Source organism: Penaeus chinensis, chromosome 41 (genome assembly GCF_019202785.1).
Source record: "Penaeus chinensis breed Huanghai No. 1 chromosome 41, ASM1920278v2, whole genome shotgun sequence".
NCBI classification, from domain to species: Eukaryota; Metazoa; Arthropoda; class Malacostraca; order Decapoda; family Penaeidae; genus Penaeus; species Penaeus chinensis.
The window spans coordinates 8789371-8801408 of NC_061859.1; the positions used below are offsets into that span (position 1 = coordinate 8789371).

At 47.0% G+C, this 12038-nt stretch overlaps 1 protein-coding gene across 2 annotated transcripts in view; it reads left to right on the forward strand.

Moving 5' to 3' along the window:
- The window catches only part of LOC125047480 (protein spitz-like), a 72326-nt gene that overhangs the window by 1138 nt on the left and 59150 nt on the right, over positions 1–12038 (forward strand). The gene's annotated exons all lie outside the window — the stretch shown is intronic.

Below are 12038 nucleotides of genomic sequence, written 5' to 3' on the forward strand. Positions count from 1 at the left end.
TGTTATTTGGGTTATTACTTTATTATTATTCTTTGGGAGTGGCGAAAGGTGCTGAGATATGCATTTGTATGTTTGTATAAGTACCAGTATATATATATATATATATATATATATAATTCAGAAAATAATGGGTGCAAATGTGGGAATTCAGGCCAGGAGGCTTAGCATGCTTGATCACATTAACTTTCCAAGCGATTAAGTGTAGTAAAATAGAGCTCAGGGGTGAAGTTATAAATATATTAGATCTTTCAGTGGCAATTATCAACCTGTTTTATTTTATCACTTCTATTTAATGGATAAAAAACGGTTTGTATTTGCAAAACATGAAGTACTACATAGCTATATCTATGCTCTCAGACCCGACCAAATTTATCTGTGGAGATGAAAATCCTTCGGAACCAAAATAGGTGATCTAATTTTACCATTCATTCTGGTTGTTACCACCAGCTCACCTTCTTGAGGTAGTGAGGTGACAAAGGGGCATGATGGATTTAATTCAGTGCCAATTAGAGATTGGAAAGCAATATACATAAAACCGCAGTTTTTTTTTTTTTTTTTTTTTTTTTGTCGACGGACAACCGACCACAACCATGCTCTCATCTTTGTCTTCTACACCAGCCACACTCTTTCTCTCCCCGGCTTCTACGGTAGATTAAAAAAGGTCACATGTCTTCTATTTTACGAGGCGCTGTTTGCAACATTTGTTTGCCTACAGGCTGTGTTCCGTTTCAATTTTGGTGTGGAACGGCATTTTTGTAGTCCTATATTTTACGCCTGTGTAGCCACTGAGGTACAGATAATCGTCCTCTGTATGATGCTGACTTGGTTGTTAACTGGCTATAGGTGTTTTCTGTCTGGGATTTATTATGTCAATGTCAGTAGTAAATTCGTCGCTTTCTTGTAAACAGGGAAATTAATGAATTGTACTAAATTATAGGTAGAAATTGGCTGCAAGCTTGTAGGGTTGGAGTGTAGTGAGGTAGCGTGCGTGCGTTAATTAGTTACTGTATGAATGCATAGTCATTCTAACCTGTAAACCACTTGCATATGGCCACATAAAACCTCTGAATGATATTACTGAATGTATGGAGGAATGAGAGCGTAAGAATGTCGTGGGAAGGGATAAATATTTGTGGAAGACGCGTTTGTAGAATGTCGCTGTTCCACCCGATGATGATCACTTCCATGTTGGATCTGAAGCTGCGGCGTTCCAACTTCCTCTGACTACGAATCCTTTTCTGATTTTCCGACCCGGCTGCCTCTCAACCGCCCCGTATTAATATCGTCGTCACGTGCGGATATTTGTGCAATATTGATTAGCGTTGAATTTGTCCAAGATGCATTCCTGATATGAAGAAAAATGTTCTTATTGTACATCCAGCATCAACGCTATCTCTTGTTCCTGTTGTTTCCGTCCACCTCACTGTGTTGCCATCCCGGCGAGGTTGGCTTTCTTGCGGTATGTCACCGAGATCTCGCGTTTTCCCTCTTGTAATATTAGCAAATTAAATGATAAGAAAAATTATAAATGCGTAGCTTTGTAAATACAGAGCCAGATAACCTCCGCTCGGATTGGAAGAGAGAAAGAAGGAAAATGAAGAAAAGAGCGAGCGAGGTGGCGCGCCGTTCTAGTCTTCACTCAAATGCCCAGACCCACACGCTTCGAAATCATTTGACGGGGCATTTCTTTCGCGAAATGCTCTTTTCCTATGTTCCCGGTGTCGTCCTTCAAGGAGAATGTCGACCGTGATATCGTACGAAGACCGAAAGTGAAAGATACCGGCGAAATACTCCGAATGGCCTATTTGAGGGAGGTGGAATGAATTGAATTCTTGCGCGCTGTGGAGCACCTGGGCGTTTGGTGGGAGGCTCCTTCCTTGCGGGCGCACCAAGGAACCCATACCCCACGTTTCTTGCGGGTTCACTACAATCCATCTCTCATTTTTTATCTTTTTTTCTTTTCGTTTGTTTTCAGTTCATGTGTGGATGGATACATGTGAATGGCATTCTATTTATGAAATTCGAGAGTTTATGTGTTTTCTCGGTCCTAGCGACACAGTATTTCATTCCGTCGCGTTGTTTCGGTGCTTCTTGTAGTTGTCTTTGTTGGGAGGCGGGAGATGCTACCATTGAATTGTCTGTGCTTGGGGTAGGATGCGGCGGGGTTGGTGCATTTCGGCATCATTGTTGTACCTCGGATGTATTTTGATCTTTCGAATAAGACTACGAGACTTTTAGGTCGGCATGTAAATAAGGTCATGATAAAGTTCGGAATACTTCTACGAAAGAAATATCAGTATTTTAATTACAAGTGCAAGTAGAAGGGCATATAGTACCGCTTCCATATTAAAAATGGCATATTTCGCTAAGATTCCCGGGCATTTTTCCTTCTAACGTACAGATTTGATAAACACATCAAGCAAACGCTTTCCGGAGCCGCGGGTCTTTTCAGCGTAACAAATGCTAATGTATTTAGCTTTTGTATCGAGACTATGGTTGTCAAGCTCGAGGTGATGGGTCGTCCCTGGTTAACGATCGTCCGCAGCTGCATTGTAAACGACCCAATTGGTCAGTTCGGCGATCATCTTTGTTCCGTCTCCAAGTGGGGAGCGGATAATCGCCGCCAGCCAATCAGCGTCGTCCGTATCGTGCTGTGCGAGAGTCGTGGTTCGCTGCCGTGAGTGCGAATGTGTTGTTGTCGTGTAGGCCTACTGCCGATAGAGAGATAGTGTTTTTGTTTTCCCGCGGGAGAAAAAGTCGTTGTTTTGCGTTTCCCAAGATTGTGTGCGACTCTGCTTTTCCTGTATGGATCAACAGGAACAACTGTATTATCATCGGCCTCGTGAAATGGCAGTGCGAGAAAGAGCGTTTTGGGAAATCCTCCTCATTCGTCTTAGATTATGAGTTTAAGAAAAAAAACAACAATTTAATTTTTATTAGAACAAATGTAACTATTGAATCTGATTAGTGGTGTTGAGACCCCACCTACCTTCCTCCCAACTCCACCACAATTTCTAAAATATGCAAGAAGTATTGCTCGGGATCTAATTGAACGATGGAATTAAAGAGGCCTGATTATCTAGAAAGTTAATAGATGAAAGGCAAGATGCAAACTCATCAGGCTTAACCCGCATCAAGGTAATTTGCTCTCTTGTTATGAAACTAACCTTCCCTAATGGAGCACGAGGTGGCTTTATCAAATTAGAAAGATAAAATGATATTTTTTTTAAAACTCAGTCGGTAAGAAATACATTTTGACAAAATAATTAATTTGGATTTTTTTATTTACAAAACGAATGTATAAGGACAAACAAAGACAGCCAACCTTAGCTGTGTAATCATAAAACATACCTTCAAACCCAGACTGTCAATTTGCATCAGGCATGTTGAACCCGCCGGTGATTAAGTTAAAAGAGCTCTTGGAACAGAGCCGAAAGAGCCTATAAGAGTTCCCCCGGGTTGTGTGTCAAGGATTGCATAAGTAATCAGTTTTTGGGCGGTCCTTCCTCTGGGCTGGGCGTGTGTCCGTGTGCGTGTGTGTTTCGCCCGGGTCAATATCGATGTGTTCTGGAAGCATTTTGTGTAGATTGTGTTGTATGGTATTGCTGCTGCTGCTAATACGAGTACTAATACTACCAGTTACTGCTACTAGTTCTTACTGCTAGTTATTACTAGTTATAAGTACTGTTATCCTTTTATTATCGAGAAGGTAGAAGATGTAAAGTTTTCAAGGACGTTCTGTTCTAATAGTTGATTAAAGCCCCACCTACTTCCTTACCACACTGGGTTTTATGTCTAATGGGCGAGCGTGCAGCCCCTTGGCGCGTGGTGGGGGCCCTTAGCGTGCATTCCTGCAGGCACCGCTTACTTGGGGAGGAGGGGAGGGGGAGTTTTTTTTTTTATTTCTTTCTCTTTTCTATTACTTATTTGTGCTTTGTGTGCGTTTAGGTTTTCGTTTGATATTTTAAAAACGAGTTTTGGTCAATTCTATTTGCTCTAATTGCACTTTAGAGTAATTTGTAGTTTTAATGTTATTCTAAAATTGTTTTGTCATGTCTTGCATTTGGTTCAGTGTATTTGCTTTGCTTTTATTAACGGGGTGAAGATTTTATTTTTATTTTTTTCATGGCTTTGCAGTATTGCTCATTTTCATGTTTCCTTTGCTCTCTATATGCGGTTGATTTTTTGGTTGGTAATGCTCTTTAACTTTTTTTTCTTTATTATTAATAGTTTTTTCCCCTTATTATACATGTTGGTTGAGCTTTTCAATGCCGTTCAGTATCTATATCAAATCTATATTAAATTGTACCATTTATTATCGGCACCTTCATTATCATCATTGCCACCATCACCCTCATCATCACCATCACCCTCTCTCTCATCATCATCACCATCACCCTCTCTCTCATCATCATCACCATCACCCTCTCTCTCATCATCATCACCATCACCCTCTCCCTCTCCCTCATCATCACCATCACCCTCTCCCTCTCCCTCATCATCATCACCATCACCCTCTCCCTCATCATCATCACCATCACCTTCTCTCTCATCATCATCACCATCACCCTCTCCCTCATCATCATCACCATCCCCCTCTCCCTCATCATCATCACCATCACCCTCTCCCTTATCATCACCATCACCTTCTCTCTCATCATCATCACCATCACCCTCTCCCTCATCATCATCATCATCATCACCATCACCATCACCCTCTCCCTCATCATCATCACCATCACCCTCTCCCTTATCATCATCACCATCATCATCACCATCACCCTCTCCCCTATCATCACCATCACCTTTTCTCTCATCATCATCACCATCCCCCTCTCCCTCATCATCATCACCATCACCCTCTCCCTCATCATCATCATCACCATCACCCTCTCCCTCTCCCTCATCATCATCACCATCACCCTCTCCCTTATCATCATCACCATCATCATCACCATCACCCTCTCCCCTATCATCACCATCCCCCTCTCCCTCATCATCATCACCATCACCCTCTCCCTTATCATCACCATCACCTTCTCTCTCATCATCATCACCATCACCCTCTCCCTCATCATCATCATCACCATCACCATCACCCTCTCCCTCATCATCATCACCATCACCCTCTCCCTTATCATCATCACCATCACCCTCTCCCTTATCATCATCACCATCACCCTCTCCCCTATCATCACCATCACCCTCTCCCTCTCCTTCTCCTTCTCCCTCATAATCATCACCATCACCCTCATCCTCACCATCCTCACCATCACCCTCATCCTCACCATCATCACCCTCACAATGATGATGATGATGATGATGATCATCATCATCATCAGAAAGGCACACTTGGATGACACACATTTCGTCACCACTGTGGTTTACTCGGCTATTTGCATACGAAGTCAAAGAAGTTTATAGTTTCCCGCAGCTTGTCAGATCTCAAGGTAATGAACTTAGTATGAAGTGCCCGGTTACAACAGAAGATGATGATCTGTTGCAATCAGGCAGTTGAAGTGTGCAGAGAGTGAACTATTTTTTTCCCCCAAGACAGATGAAAGTATGTTTACTGTTGGTTTTGTTGTTATTGTTTTGTCATTCTTGTTATTGATGTAACTGCCGCTGTTACTGCTACTTTTTCTTCTGTTGCTGTTTCTACGACTTCTCTTTCTAATATTACTACTACTACTACTGCTACTGCTGCTACTACTTCTATTTCTGCCTTTACTAGTTTATTACTATTCTCTTATAATTGTCGTCATTATTCTTATTACTGATAATGTTGCTGTTATTTTATTGGTGTTGTTGCCATTACTATTAACAATCTATTCTTGCTTGTTACTAGTAATCGCATTTTTTTGTTAATTAGTGTACTTGTTATTGTCTAAGCTGCCTGGCTTCTTCGCGACACACACTGCTGGCTTGTAAAGTGGATTTGTTTGCTGACCCAGAACGTGGGAAAGATCTGTAAATCATGTGTGTTCTTGTTCCCTCACCCCCTCTCCCGCTCCCCCCCCCCCTCCCTTCTCTCCACTCTCTTCCCTCTCTTCGTCACATCCTTCCCCTCTCCCCCTTTCCTTCCTTTATCCTCATCTCTATCTTCTTCCCATACCCCCCCCTTCCCCTCCCCTCTCCTCCCTCTCTTCTTCCGATATAACCCTCCCCTCCCTTCCCCCTCGCCCCCATTCCTTCCCCCTTTCCTTCCCCCTTTCCTTCCCTCCCCTACCCCTCCCTTCCCCTCCCCCTTCCCTTCCCCCTCCCCCTCCCCCCCCTTCCCCTTCCCCTTCCCCTTCCCCTTCCCCTTCCCCTTCCCCTTCTCCTTTCTCCCTCCCCCTCCCTTCCCTTCTCCTTTCTCCCTCCCCCTCCCTTCCCTTCTCCTTTCTCCATCCCCCTCCCTTCCCTTCTCCTTTCTCCCTCCCCCTTCCCCCTTCCCCCTTCCCCCTTCCCTCTTCCCTCTTCCCTCTTCCCTCTTCCCTCCTCCATCCTTCCCATATGGGTTCCACATGGTGTCGTGGCCGCTTGGTTGGAAGCCTTTTCTATGTAAGTGTAAATATGCGTGTGTGTGTGTGTGTGTGTGTGTGTGTGTGTGTGTGTCTGTGTGTCTGTGTGTGTGTCTGTGTGTGTGTCTGTGTGTGTGTGTGTGTCTGTGTTTTTGGCCTTCACACTTTATAATCTTGTAAGAGGTTTTCGTACTTTCCCTTCTCTACTTCGCACCCTTGGCTTATTCTTTCCATCCTCCACTTCTTCTTGTTCCGCATCCCCCTCTGGTTTACCTCTGTATTTGTTTCACCGTGTAAGTCTTGCTTCTTCCACTTCTTTCAACTTCCACTTCTTCCTCTTTATTATCAGTTCTCTCTTTCTCTCTCTCTCTTAACACAAAACCAGTGTGAACGCTTGGACTATTGAGATCCATTTCAATTTTTTTTTTTTTTTTTCAAGTTAAGCTGATAAGTTAAACAGTTGTATTTATGTATTATGTGATCACGCGCGAAAGTTGGATGAATTTATTTGATAACCGTTTCATTTAATTTGGTTCTTCAGCAAAGAAAATGCGAATAATCAAACGCAAGCATGAAAGCACAGGCTCGCAAATAAATAAAAATAAAAAAAGCCCATGGAGACAAACGTGTCGCGACGAATGTTTCGAATAATATTTTTTCTTGTTTAAAAAAGTATATATAGTTATTGTAGATATTGATATTTTTGCTGTTATTGATGTTTTTATAATTTTTTTTATTATAACAACAATACCATCGATTTATATATTGAGAGGGAGGGAGGGAGGGAGGGAGGGGGGAGAGATAGCAATAGCAGTGAGCTCCGAGTAAGCGATAGAGAGGACGAATGAGAGAGAGAGAGAGAGAGCGAGAGAGAGAGAGCGAGAGAGCGAGAGAGAGAGAGAGAGAGAGAGCGAGAGAGAGCGGCCGAACGAGCGAGCTCTCATTGAGCAGGACGTGTTTGTCACCATCACCACCCGCGCGGCGTCAACCGGAGCGCCGACGTCGCACGAGGAATGGTTGTAGGTCTTGGCGCAGCGGGGGAAGTTGGGGTGGAGGGGGAGGAGGAGGAGGAGGAGGTAGAGTGAGGGAGGGGTCTCTGTGGAGGCGACCTGGAAGGGCTCGCTCCCGCCGGAGTTACCTGGGCGGTGGTGCCTTTCCTGGTCATTAGGCTTGTTTATTAGGACCGTCCTCTTGTCTGGGGGACTGCGGGGGGTTCGCCCGAAGGAGCTGGGGTGGGCAGGGGAGGGTGGGGGGCGGTATTGTGGTATTGTGGACGCTCGGTTCTTTATTTTTTAAGATTTTCTTTTTTTGATGTTATTTCATTTTCGATTTCTCCGTTACATACTCCCGTTACCTACTTTTCTTCGAGCGCTTTCTTCAATCTGTTTATTATCTTTTACCTCTCTTTCCCCCCCTTCTCTCTTGCCTCACGCTTCCCTCCCTCCCTCCCTCCCTCCCTCCCTCCCTCCCTCCCTCCCTCCCTCCCTCCCTCCCTCCCTCCCTCCCTCCCTCCCTCCCTCCCTCTCACCTTTCCCTTCCTTTCTCTCCTTCATTCTACTACCCTCCCCTCCTACGTCTTCTCTCCTCTGCTCCCTCTTTCCCTCTCCTACCCTCCGTCTTTCCTCCCTCCCTCTTTCCTCCCTCTCCCATCCTACACTCCTCCCCCCCGTGCTCTGTTAGCATTATAGATGCATATGAGATGTTACCACCCGTCAGGACACGGAAGAGTCTAGCGGTGGGCAGTTCGATTCAGGCATTGACGGATGGGTGTCAAGAGATGGTGGTGGTGGTGGGGGTGATGGTGGTGATGGTGATGATGATGGTGGTGGTGGTGGAGCAGGTGGTTGAAGGTAGTGGTGGTGGTGCTATGGTGGATGCGTTGGTGCTATAAGAGGAGGTGGCGGCGGCGGCAGCAGTAGAAGTGGAAGTGTAGCGGCGGCGATGGAGGTGGTAGTGGTGCTGAGGGGGAAACTGTGTCTCTTGGCCGCCAGTGCCCGCAAGGTCTTCCCACGGTTACGTCAAATCCCTCACTCACAAACAGTCACACGCACGCACACACACACACCTCTCTCTCTCTCTCTCTCTCTCTCTCTCTCTCTCTCTCTCTCTCTCTCTCTCTCTCTCTCTCTCTCTCTCTCTCTCTCTCTCTCTCTCTCTCTCTCTCTCCTCTTCTTCTTGTTCTTCTTATTCTTATTCTTATTATTAATATTATTATTATTATTATTATTATTATTATTATTATTTTTATTTTTATTTGTATTCTTCTTAAACTCATTTCTTTCAACCACTCAATTCTTTACGCCCATTTCCCCTCCACCGGGATTTTACTGATACTTGTGCTTGTAGGAACTTTTTTTTTCGATATCTATACAATATGTAATATGTCTCCCTCTCCCTCTCCTTCACCCTCTCCTTCACCCTCTGCCTCTCCCTCTCCCTCTCCCTCTCCCTCTCCCTCTCCCTCTCCCTCTCCTCTTTTCTTTCCTCCCTCCTCCTCTTCCTCCTCCTCCTCCTCCTCCTCCTCCTCCTCCTCCTCCTCCTCCTCCTCCTCCTCCTCCTCCTCCTCCTCCTCCTCCTCCTCCTCCTCCTCCTCTTCCTCCTCCTCCTCTTCCTCCTCCTCCTCCTCTTCCTCCTCCTCCTCCTCCTCCTCCTCCTCCTCCTCCTCCTCTTCCTCCTCCTCCTCCTCCTCCTCCTCCTCCTCCTCCTCCTCCTCCTCCCCCTCCCCCTCCACCTCCACCTCCACCTCCACCTCTATCCCTTCCTCCTTCCCTTTCCTTCTCCCCCGTCCTCCTCACCCCCCTCTATACTTCCTCCTCTTCTCTCTCTTTTACCCCCTTTCTTTCTTCCCCCTCATTTCTTCCTCTCCTTTTCTCTGCCCCCCTCACCCCCGCCCCACCCATCTATCGATCGTACTTCCTATCCAGACGACTAGACGGACGGCCGCGTGACATTTTAAGGATGCGTTGGGCGAGGTTAGGGATGGGATGGGAGCGGGTAGGATAGGGCGGGGTGGGATGTGAGAGGATAAGAGGAGAGGAGAAGGCATAGGATAGGATAGGATAGGATAAGATAGGATATATATATTTGACGTTATAGGATTGGGTAGACGGAGCGCGATCCCGGCCCCCGCACTCCCCCCGTCGCTTGGCCGGGTTTAGGAGCCATCAAGGACTGTATTAACTCCTTCCGCTCTCTTAAATGTGTCTTGGATCTGGCTTTGAAGTGTCTAGATGGTGTCTGTCTTTGAGGAGCCTCCCGCCGGGCGCCGCCGCGATGATCCCATTCTGTGATGACGCCGTCCCCCGCATACCATTCCCGGCGAATTCCGCACTTGAGCTTTCTCCGTCGCCGCCGCCGCCCGCGCCTCCGCCGTTTAGATCAAAGGCGCTCGTGTGTCTTCCCCCCCCCCACCCCCATTCATCTGTCGACTTGAAAAGATTAGTGGGGGGATGAGGGGATAGGGAGAGGGGGTGATAGGGAACACAGACGCACGGTGGGGGGGGAGGGGAGGCGCTCAAAACGGTCGGTGTCGACGACGACGATGGCGGCAAGGGCGGCGGCGGCGGCGGCGACGGCGGCGACGGCGGAGGAGGAGGAGGAGGAGGAGACGATGGTCTTTGCATAGTTTGGCAAGCCGCTATTTCTCTCTTGCGAACTCCGGAGTGTGTGCCCCGCGGGTTATATTTGGTCTTCTAACATTGAAATCCCCTTTTCTCTTTTTATGCCCCCCCCCCCCCTCTCTCTTTTGCTCCGACTGTCTGGCACCCGAGGTCTCTCTCTCTCTCTCTCTCTCTCTCTCTCTCTCTCTCTCTCTCTCTCTCTCTCTCTCTCTCTCTCTCTCTCTCTCTCTCTCTCTCCTCCTCCTTCTTCTTCTTCTTCTTCTTCTTCTTCTTCTTCCCTCGGTCTCTCAATTCCCTCTCTTTTCGGTTCTCTCTTCTCACCTCTCATCTCTCGTAACATGACGTTAGGGGCGTGTCGGGCGGCCTGGTTGTGTGGAAGTGAGGGGAGGGGGAGACGAGAGGAGGGAGGGAGGGAGGGGAGGGGGAGGAGAGACGAGACGAGAAGAGAGAGGGGAGAAGAGAGGGAAGGAGGGGGGAGGGGAGTGCGGGACGTGTTGTGGCGGCCTTCGCTGTGAGCCTGCCGTTCTCTCCGAACGGAACGGGAGTGCCGACTGAGGGAGAGGAATTTCGAACGACTTGTGTTGTTGCCGGGGACGTATTGTTCCTCGTAGCGCCACTTGTCGGTGTGGATTCGCAGGCGCTTTCGGATGTGTGGATGCGATTGGGATTGGCACTCCCTCTCGTCCCCTTCCCTCTCCCTCTCCCTTCTTTCCTTCCTTCCCTCCACTCTTCCTTCCTTCCCTCCACTCTTCCTTCCTTCCCTCCACTCTTCCTTCCTTCCCTCCACTCTTCCTTCTTTCCTTCCCTCCCCTCTTCCTTCTTTCCTTCCCTCCCCTCTTCTCTTCTTCCTTCCTTCCCCTCTTCTCTTCTTCCTTCCTTCTCCCTTTTCACCTTTCCCCTTCTCCCTTTTCACCTTTCCCCTTCTCCCTCTCCCTCTCCTTCTCCTTCTCCTTCTCCTTCTCCCTCTCCCTCTCCCTCTCCCTCTCCTTCTCCCTCTCCTTCTCCCTCTCCTTCTCCCTCTCCCTCTCCCTCTCTTCCCATCCATGTATCCACCCACACCCAAAAAGAATTAACGAGTAACCGACATTCGTGGACGCGGTTGGACCCCCGACGAGGTGCCTGTGGCGGAGGTACTTTCATAAGTGGCCAATTCACGTCAGTAGCCAGTCTGGATATTTGGTGGAATGAAGTGTTTGTGAAAAGACTATTTAGGGAAAGGGGGGAGGGGGGCGTTATTGCGCGTGTGAAGGTCGTGGATTCATTTATAAGTATATGTAAAAGTAAAATAAAAGAGTATAAAAAGGGAATAAAGAAGAGAAAAAGAATGGCAGTAAGAGTAATAGCGTGATTGCGTACTTTTTTGGGGGGGATTGTGGGACGATTATTAGCATGCGCGGACTGACCTGTTCTCTTGATGCGTGAAATGTGTGCACGGCGATTTAAACTGATTAAAAAAAAAAGCAAAAAAAAAAAACGGACAAGAGAATGAAAGAAATACACACATAAAGATAGATAGAAAGTGAATAATACAGCCGGTTCATAAATTGTACTCTAGTTTGAAGATGATTTGCTCGCGTATTGATCTCGTGTTATGACTGTGTCGCGGCTGAGAACGACTCCTTGGGAAAGACCACGTCGGCCCAAGCAGAGTTCATGGTTCAGTGGATAGATGGATGGATGGATAAACAGTTATAGGTAGATGTGTAGATAGGTAAGTAATAGGTAGATGAGTAGATAGGTAAGTAGGTAAGTTGGAAAATAGCGAAGGGGCTTTTTAATGGTTAGCTTTTGCGGCATGTCATTTAAGTCGTTTTGTGTGGAACTTGATGCCCTTCCCACCTGTAGGTCCTGAGGCAGGCGCCGTAATACCTTGTTGGCTCACATAGATAACACACGCGAACGTTATTCGAATATT